Raw genomic sequence first — 9,818 nt, 5'->3', positions numbered from 1 at the left:
TTTATCAGGATATTTAAACAGTCAGAACAACTTCTCCTCTTAATGAGCAAAACACGGCTTTCCATGGGAAAATCTCCTGTGCTTCCAGAAAAGGGAGACTCTGTCCAAACAAGGGTTTGATTTTTGGAGCTGAACTTGACCTTTCCAGCACAATTCCCTCCCCTGACCCAGCAGTCCAAGTTTCCCTGGACACAGGATTATTTTCTTACTGGTTTATCACCAGCTCCTGGTTTATTCCACCAAGAAATGTGCTCCAAAAATCCTTCAATAAATCTGGAATGTTTGAGCTGGCCAGGATTTTTCAAGTCCTATGCTGTGCCACAGTTTCCCTATTTTTCCAAGCAGGGATTTTCTCTGCCACCCTCCTCTGAAGAAATGAGGCAGTTCAGGCTTTCATCCACAAAGAGATTAAAATCCTCCAAATGAAAGTTTATTTGAACCTCTGGGCCAGGAGTCTTGAAGTTTTCATCTCCAACCTCAGCCCCTCCCAGTGGATTTGCAGAGATCTGTGAGGTTTTATGGGAAGATCATGGAATCACAGGTTCCTTTGGAAAAGGATTTGGCTGGAAAAGGCCTCGAAGAACATCAAGTCCAACCATTAGGATTCATCAAGGAGCAAATCAGGAGGAAGGCTTGGAGCTCATAAATCGCTGTCTCCTCCAGGTGCATCATCCCAGAGGTTTCTCCTCTGGGAGAGAGCAGGAGCAGGAGCACCAGCCCAGGTTCCTCCACTTCCAACAGGAGCAGGAGCCCCGGTCCAACCCCTCCCCCTGTACTGACTGCTGTGGGTCCAGCTCCTGAGGTCCCAGCCCCTGGAATGAGAGGAAAAGAGGAAAAGAGGAAAAGAGGAAAAGAGGAAAAAAGAGGAAAAGAGGAAAAGAGGAAATGAGGAAAAGAGGAAAAAAAGGAAAAGAGGAAAAGAAGAAAAGAGGAATAGAGGGAGAGGGAAGGACTCAGCAGCGAGAAGCTGCTCAGATCAAGGAGCATCTGGAGCTGGTTTCAGGCCAGATTGGAGCAAACTTTAACAGACAAAGTCTGGTTAAACCCAGACTTTCACCACTGCAAACTGAAACCTTGCTCCATCTTCAGGAGTCAATGAAGGACACCTAGTTTGGATCATGTTTGTGTCACATTTTGCATTTTCAGGAGTCAATAATGACCCACATTTGGGATCATATTTGTATCACATTTTGCATTTTCAGGAGTCAATAAGGGACACACATTTCAGGTCATACTTATATCTCATTTTGCATCTTCAGGAGTCAATAATAACCCACATTTCGGATCATATTTGGTATCTTCAGGAGCCAATAACGGCCCCATGTTTCAGGTTGCATTTGTGTCATATTTCACCCATCACAGGCTGCTCGGTTGCCACGCAACCTTTATCTCGATCTCGAGAGTTTCACTCAGCTCCTGGGCAGAGCAGCTGCAAACCAAACCCTAAAACACTGAAAAAACCACCTTTGTGCCTTTAAAGCAGGAGCTGTTACCGAGCCGAGCCGCAGGCAGAAGTGAGAGGAGAGTTTTTGCCACATCCACCCCAGAGCAGAGTCACCCAGGGCTCCCAGTCACTGCTGTTTGCTGGGGGTTTTGGGTGCCCCTGGCAACACCCAGAGCTCAGCACGGCAGGACCCACAGAAATCTCTCCTCTGCATCTGCAGCGTTTGCTTTTTGGAGAGGTGCAACAGCGAGAGAGAGAGAGGTTTGGAACTGCTCACGTGGCTGGGTGCATCTCACCCAAAACCTCCTGGGCCTCTCTGAAAATAGAGCCAAATATGGCCCAAAATGTGGGACCTTTGTTGGCTCCTGAAGATGTGAAATGTGATACAAATGTGACACAAAATGTTGGGGCTTTATTGTATCCTGAAAATACAAAATACTGTACAAATATGATGTGAAATGTGGGACCTTTATTGGCTCTTGAAGACACCAAATATGATATGAATATGATATAAATATATGGGTCCTTTATTGATTCTTGAAGATACAAAATATGATATAAAATGTGGGTCCTTTATTGACTCCTGAAGATGCAAAATACGATATAAATATGATATGAAATTTGTGTCTTTTATTGGCTCCTGAAGATATGAAATATGATATGAATATAACAAGAAATGTGGGTCCTTTATTGACTCCTTAAGATGCAGCAAGGTTTCAGTTTGCAGTGGTGAAAGTCTGGGTTTAACCAGACTTTGTCTGTTAAAAGTTTGCTCCAATCTGGAGCTGGTTTCAGCTCCAGATGCTCCTTGACCTGAGCAGCTTTGTGCTGCTGAGCCCTTCCTTTCCCCTCTTTTCCTCTTTTCCTCCCATTTTCCCTGTTACCAACCCCCTCCAGGTGCTTTTGAGGTGGCAGGTCCCTGTTTCAGTCCCAGGGCACACAGAGGCTCTTTGGGGTGAGGATTTCAGGGACACCACCCCAAATCTCCTGGACCTGGGCACTGAACCCTCCCTTCCACCCTGCCCCTTCCGGTGGTGGGATCTGTGAGGGTGAAGCTCTGAAATCCCCTGGAATCATGGAATTATGGCATTCCAGAGTGCTCAGGGCTGGAAAGGGACCTTAAAGCTCATCCTGGTCCACCCCTGCCAACAGCAGGGCAAAATTTCACTATTCCAGGTTGCTCCAAGCCCCACCCAGCCTGGCCTGGGACACTTCCAGAGATCCATCCAACCTGTGCCAGCACCTCACCCCCTCATCCCATGGAAACCCCGATGCTCTGAACCCTATTGTTTTTCTAATATCTATGTTTTATTATTTTATTTCTGTCCTCATGGTGAACAAATTCATTCTTTTTTATTCTCCCCTGGTCTGCAAATATTTTCTCAGGGCCTTCATTCCAAACCATGGAAGGGCAGAGGGTGCTGGAGGGAGCTGTGGGAAAGGGACATGGAAATAGGAGAGTTTCAATTCCCTCTGAGGGGATTTTTGCTTCTCTGGCGTCTTCCCACCCTACACAGCAAAATAAATCCACACATTCACAGGGAACCTCCTTAATTAGGGAGAAAAATCCTTGGGAGGGGCACCCAGGGCTGGGGAAGATGGGGAGAAGAGGAACTTGAAGGCCACACTGCTCCTGGTAATTCCCTCATGGGCTCCTGTGACTGGGATGGGATGGGATGGGATGGGATCATCTCCTGTGGGAATATCCATGTTAACCCTTTCCCTGCTACTGCTCAAGATCCCTGCCTCCCACTGGGATGCTCACGAAATTCCCTTTGCCTCGGCAGATGCCAAAACCCTTTGCAAATCCACCCTGGGGAGGAATGGATCCAGGACTGGATCCACAGCCCCAGCTTTGAGTTTCCTCCCACGCTTTATTCTGATCAAAGGTATTTTCACCCCCCTGAGTGTGATCCACACCTACAAACATTCACCAAGGAATATTCCCTGGAAAATGAAGGGGGTTGGCTGAAGACATAATTTCTGGGGGAAATCCAACAACTCCCCTTTGTCTCCGCAAGATGATCGATTCTAGATCAGCCTGCAGGGGGTTTGAGGGGCACCAGCCCCTCCCAGCACTGCTGGGCTGCTGTTCCTGGGGGATTGGCGTGTCCTGGCGGGATGGGGATGGACAGTGACACCTCAGGGCAGGCAGTAAATCCCTTCGGCCCCACTCCAGCCCTGCTGGGGGCCCCACCGGGGCCGGGCTCCTGTTTATTGGCAGGGTCCTGACCTTGGCCCGTTTATTTTCCCGCCGGGACCTGGGCATGGAAAGGGGATTTGTAACCTGACGCTCGCAATAACACAGGCGGGACAGGGCTCCCGCACGGCACGGCTGCTTCCTGGCACGGACACTGCGGCCACGGGAGATGCTCTGGTCGGGAAAAGAGGGACATTCTCCCGAAGTTTTGCTCCCAAGCTCCTCTTCTGTTGGATTTTAAGAGAGGAAGCTCCTGGACACCAGGGATGGGAGGGTAACACAGGGTGGTTGCTCCGTGCTGAGACACATCAAACAATCGTGGCAAAAAGGAGCTTCCCAGAGGGTTTCCCTTGGCTTGGTGGGAGAGTTTGGTGCCGTTTAAGCTCCAAAGAGGTTGCTCTTCCCTTCCTATGGACTGTGGGATAAATGAGAAGAAACTACCAAGCCGTGGGATGCTGCCCATGGAGAGCCCAGCTCAGTGCTGGGTTTGCATCCCTGTTCCAGGCCTGAGGACTCAGGGTGGAGAAGGCAAATCCTGGGGATGTCAGAGGGAAGGAGAGGGGTGGAAAAAGCCTGGAACACATCCCCATGCCATGGATCCAGCTCTGTTTGTGACTGCAGCACGTCCTGGGACACCCCACACCTCAGGCAGTGTTTCCTCTCCTCTCAGGAAGGACACCTGGATCAAAGGTTCTCCTTTACACCCGCTCCAGATTCCCAGTCCAGCCAAATCCTTCCAGGCCACAGTTTCCCCAGGAAAGCGCCATGTGTGGATCCCATCATCTCCCTGACATTCCCTCATCTTAAATATTGCACAGGAGATGCTGAACCATGGAAAACATGATGCCCTGGATGGTTTCCCTGCACTTTTCCTACCTTTCCTGCTCCAGGTTAAAACTGAAGCCTTTCCATGTGCACTGAGTCCAGCTCATCCCACCCTGCTTTTCCCTGCCCCGGTTTGGAGAGGATCTCAAAGTTCCTGACTCTTTTTATGCATCCTCTGGGGATGGGCAGGGATTTTCTAAGCCCCTGCGGTGCCCCAGGTGAGGTTTTTTGGGATGGAATGAGGTTTGGAAACCTCCTCAATTCAAAGGAAAAGAAGCTGATGTTCATCTGGGGCTTTGGGGAGAAATGTGAGGAGTGGGAGACACGGGAGCAGCTCAGGGGACCTGACATGGGTGGGAACATCAGGCAGGGTGACAGATAGGGAGACAATTCCCTCAGCTTTTATAGCTCATCCCAGCTTCCAGCATTCACTGGAATGAAGCAGGGGGGGTTTGCTTAGATTTGAATCCCAACTAAGAGATGCTTCCTAAACCCAGCCCTTCCACACCCCAAATTTGCAGGGGGGCTGTAATTCCTGCAGTGATGCCCCACACCCCCATCCCCAGGGCTTTGGGGGCATGGATACCCCCAGATTCCCACCCTGTTCCTCCCACACTCCCTCTCCTGGGACCCTCCTGTGGCAACAGGGACAGAGCTGCTTCTCCCTTTGGGATTGGGGTCAGGGCCCCTCCTCCTGTCCCTCCAGCCTGCCTTCCCTCCTTTGGGAAGCTTTGGGGTGCTGGATGTGGGAAACCCAAACCCCAAATGTTGAAGAGACTTAGGAAACTCCAGCTCTCCTGGCTCACAGGACCCCAGGAAGGTGTTTCCAGGTGACCCAAGAGGTTAAATTCCAGAGCATCAGGATCTGGTGTGGAAAGCACCACTTTTGTTCTTGCCCACCTCCACCAGCCTGTAGACAAATCCTGTAAGAAACTAAATTCTCACCTGGAAAACTCCTTAAAATGATGGGGAGGCTGGGTTTTCCCTGGAGTTTTATGTCCTGATCAGAGCGTTCCCTCTTCAACACCTGCACAGCCCAGCCCTCACTGCTTTTAGGGCACCTTAAAGGGGAAAAAAGGGGTCGTTCCCATCAGTGTGCTGGATTTTTTCCTTCCCAGGATTGTTTCCTATTAAATTAAAACAACCCAACCACCCTCCTGCAAAGGTGCATTCCTTAGATCCAGTGTTTGCCAATGATCCTAATTCAGGAGCCCCAGGAATAAGGAATAAGGCTGCAGCCCATAGAAGAGGGTATATAAAAAGATGCTTTGTGAATTTCTTTTTTTAATGAAGCCTTTAGAAACTTCTGGGAAAACCCCAGTTTTCCCTAAAAATTCAGAACTGAAGAGATCACTGATGATTTTTCAGACCCTGGTGATGGATATCTGTGCTCCTCTCGGGAAATTCCAAATGAAGGAACATAATTCATCCAGGACAGAAAGGACAATTGTGAAAGGAGAAAACTGCTGGAAAATTTTAATTTCCAGGGCTTTGGGCCCCTCCTCCCCATGTCTCTGTTTTTTACAGTTCCTAGGAAAGGACTTCTATTTTTCCCCAAAAATGTCCAGGGATGCATTTCCATGTGCTGGCACATCCTGCAGGCGTGGAGCCACTGATGCCCAGCAGGAGCAGCAGCTCTGTAGCCCCCAAAATCCCCTGGTGAAGAACAGAGCTGGAAGGTGGGAATGTTTGCAAGGAAAGGATTTTTTTGCATGGAAAATGGGATTTCTGTTGGATCTGAGGGAGAGCAGGGCTGGCTGAGGGATTGCAGGGGAGGAAGGGGATTTGCTGTGGGTCTGCAAGGCCTCAGAGGGATGCAGAGATGGGAGTGATGGATGGTGGGAGCTGGATCCAGGGTGATGGATGGAGGTGGCCCTGCAGGCTGGGAATGTTTTGGGAGTGTTTTCATCCCAACCCCTGCACTCTCCATAACCCAGGAATGAGCTCCTGTTCCTCTCTGGACAGGGAGATCCAGGGAAGCACCAGGGGAGGGGAGGGGGGAGCTGCCACCCCTCTGCAATAACAAGGTAGAGAAGACCCTCCATTAATTCCTAAAAAAGATATATTAGTGGATCCCAGTGCCCATCCCCTTCCCAGACCTTCCTCTCACCTCCTCCAGGATATTTTTATCGGTCACAAAGTGAGGCAGAAAAAGCCCAATTCTGTCACTTCCTATTATTCCCAAATAAAAACCAAATGTTGGGCCCAGAGTTCAGATCAGGGGAAAATCCACAAATCTCTTGGCCGTCTGGGATCTTTTGTTTATCGCTGCTCTTAATCCCATTTTTTGGGTCTCCTGGGCTCAGGGAAGATAAATGAGGTGCGTCAGTAGCTCACCTGATTAACTTGGCCCGTTCAGTGGGGTTATTCTTCTCCAAGGCTGGGCTGGAAAGGGAACAGCAGGAATTTGGGAGTGCAGAGTCCCAGTCCCGCAAAGGCAAAAGAAAAGGCTTTGGGGGTTGGTCTTTTTTCTGCCCAGGACACTCTGCAGGGAGAATGTCAGCAAAAAACCTCTGGATAAAGTATTTTTTCCCTGGATTTTCACTGCTGGTCAGATTTGGCCTTGTGCTGCTGTCCCTCATCCCCCCAAACCATCAGCTTTCCCCACAAATGTCTATGAAATCTGTGCTGTGGGCAGAGATGCCATATCCACCCTATTTCCTCTGCTTTTTCTGAGCTCAGGTGGAAAAAGAGGGAATTTTGATGTGCTTTGTGGGGTGGGAAGGGGGTTCTTTGTGGGGTGGGAAGGAGCCAGAGAGATCACCTGGCATTCCTGGCAAAATCCCAAAACTGCCCCCCAAATCCTTTCCCGTGGGTCTGAGCAGCGGTGTGGGGATCACACGGACCCTGCTTCCCATCCCAAAGAAATCCCCACGTTTTCCCCAGGACTGAAGCAGCCAGGACTTTTCCTTGCATTTTTCCGTGTGGAGCCCGAGGCTGGCAGAGGCAGGAGGAGACGCTGTGTCCGTGTCTCGCTCCCGCTGCAGGAGCCGAGTGAGGGATGGGGAGAAAACGGGAAAGCAGCCCTGGGATCTGTCAAACCTGCCACGAGCTGGGGCTTGGGAAGGAGTGTGGATTAACTCCGCTTCCCGGCTGGAGCGAACTCTGCCTCCCAGGCGTGTTTTCGGGCATCCCTGCAGGAAGATGCCTCAAACCCCGCCCCGCTGGAGGCTTAATCCCAAATTTTATCCCGCGACCCTGAGGCATCTCTGCTCTCTTTCTGCACATGATCAGGTTTAATCACTTTATCTCCCCAGGTCCCTGGAGAAAGCCTCCCTCCCTTCCCATCTGCTTCGGGTTAGGATCCCGTCTGCCGGGAGGGCTCCGGGATCCCCCGGGATCGGTCCCGCCGCTCCCCTGCCCCCTCCGACATCGGCATCCCATCGCTCCTCATCTGCAGGAGAGCCGGGATTTCAGACAAACCCGCCCTGTGCCAGCTCTGGGACAGCCAGGTTTAAAATTCCCACTCCAGCAGGAGTTTCCCTTTCTTTAACAGCAAGCCAAGTCTTTCTAGCCAGGTAAGAAAGGCAGAGTTGAGATTCCAAAAGAAATCAGCTCTTCTCCAGCGCTGATCCCTGGGCTTTGTGGTGGGTGAGTGATGCTCGTGTCCATGCAGGATTTGTGCCCTTGGAATTCCTTTGGGGCAATCCCTCATTAAAGGCACACCTTTAATTCCAGCCCCATGTCCTAAGAACCCTTCAAGCTCACCCCATCTTCAGTGTGAAGCCGAGAGCTGGCGTGGCAAAGGCACCATCCCACCTCCTCCCTGGAAATCCTTTCCAGGCCTGGCACAAGAGGGAGACAAAAAACCAACAGCAGCAACAGATTTGGGTTGGACACCCGGCTTGGGAGGGAAAAAAGGGAAAATACTGCATTTCTGTGATGAGAAGCACAAGGTTTTAGCTCTTCTTGTATTGGGGGTTGTTTAGGGAAATGGATCCAAACAGCCCCTGGAATTCAATGTTCATTTTCCACTGATGCATTAAAGTGGAATTTTGTCTCTTGGTGAATTAAATCCCTTTTCTGAGCGGCCCAGGAATGTGATCCAACAGGCAGAGCTGCAGAAGGCAGGCAGCTGTGCCACGGTTGCACTCCTGGATCCTGTCTTGCACCCGGGATCTCAGGAGCCCAAACCCAGCCTGGATCCTGCTTCATCCCAGCAGCAGCACATCCAAAAGCACCATGATCCGTGTCCCTCCCTGATCCCATCTCCCTCGAGCACTGAAAGCTGGAGAGAGCACCGAAGAGCCTTTGAAGCACTCACGATGGACTCCAAGTGTGCCTGCAATGAGCTGTGAAATCTCCGGGCAGAGCCAGGGCTGGGAAAAGCAGGGGAAAATCTCTTCCAGAGGTTTCAAAGGGCCAAAACCTGAATTTCATGGCAAGACAAGAACAGAGAGTAATTCCACTGCAGGAAAACTCTTCCTTTCCCCCTCCACAAGTGGGATTAGGCTCCAGAGAAAACTTCTGGAGGGGTTGATTGCTAAAATCAGCTTGGAGAAAGTTGGGGAGATGGAGGAGGGAGAAACACCCACGCTGCTAGAAGAGGCTGAGCTGCCCTTGGGCTTTGTGTGCAGGGTCCAAGCAGGGCTTGAGCCACTTGGGTTGGCAAATTTGGCTTTTTTTGCCCCAAAATTGGAATGCTGGCAGATGCCCTGCCTGTGATCTGGCTGGGAAAATGACTGTGGATATGAAACACTGCCCTTGGTTTCAACTTGCTGACACCGTGAAGATGGTTTTAATTAAAACTCGTTAACAGCAACCTGTTCCTGAAAATGAGCGTGGCTAACCCAATTATGGAGCCGGTTCCTTGGAGATGCTGCTCTTCCCAGAAGCCCAGCCTGGACACGAGTGTCAATCCTCACTCTGCTCCTATCCCCAGCTTACAGAGGAATCCTGAAAGGAAACAGGAGAGTTTGGGGTGCTGCATGACTCTGGAGAGCAGGAGCACAGGGAAGGAGGATGCTGTCACATACCAGGAACAATCCTCTCCACAGGACCACCTCTCCTGGGAGATCTGTTCCCTGTGCAGAGTTTTGAGCTCTGCTGCAGTTTGAGGGGTGAAATGGGTGTTTTAGGATAAAATATCAGCTTGTCTCTTGGGCATGAGCTTTAGCCTTGGGCCCAGCTCTGGGATATAGAATTCCCTCTGCTCAAATCTTTCCTCTGGGACAGGGGCAGGCAGGCAGGATCATCACACCCACCCCGGGGAATGGGAAACCCCACTGAGCTGGGAAAACAGCTCAGCGAGTTGTCGGCTGCACCCACAGGTGAGCAGGTCCCGAGAGCTGGCTCTGGGGAGCCGAGCATCCTCATCATCCTCATCATCCTCATCATCCTCAGCAACCT

The sequence above is a fragment of the Prinia subflava genome, chromosome 22 (genome assembly GCF_021018805.1).
Source record: "Prinia subflava isolate CZ2003 ecotype Zambia chromosome 22, Cam_Psub_1.2, whole genome shotgun sequence".
NCBI lineage: Eukaryota > Metazoa > Chordata > Aves > Passeriformes > Cisticolidae > Prinia > Prinia subflava.
Note: the sequence above shows the minus strand (reverse complement) of the source record.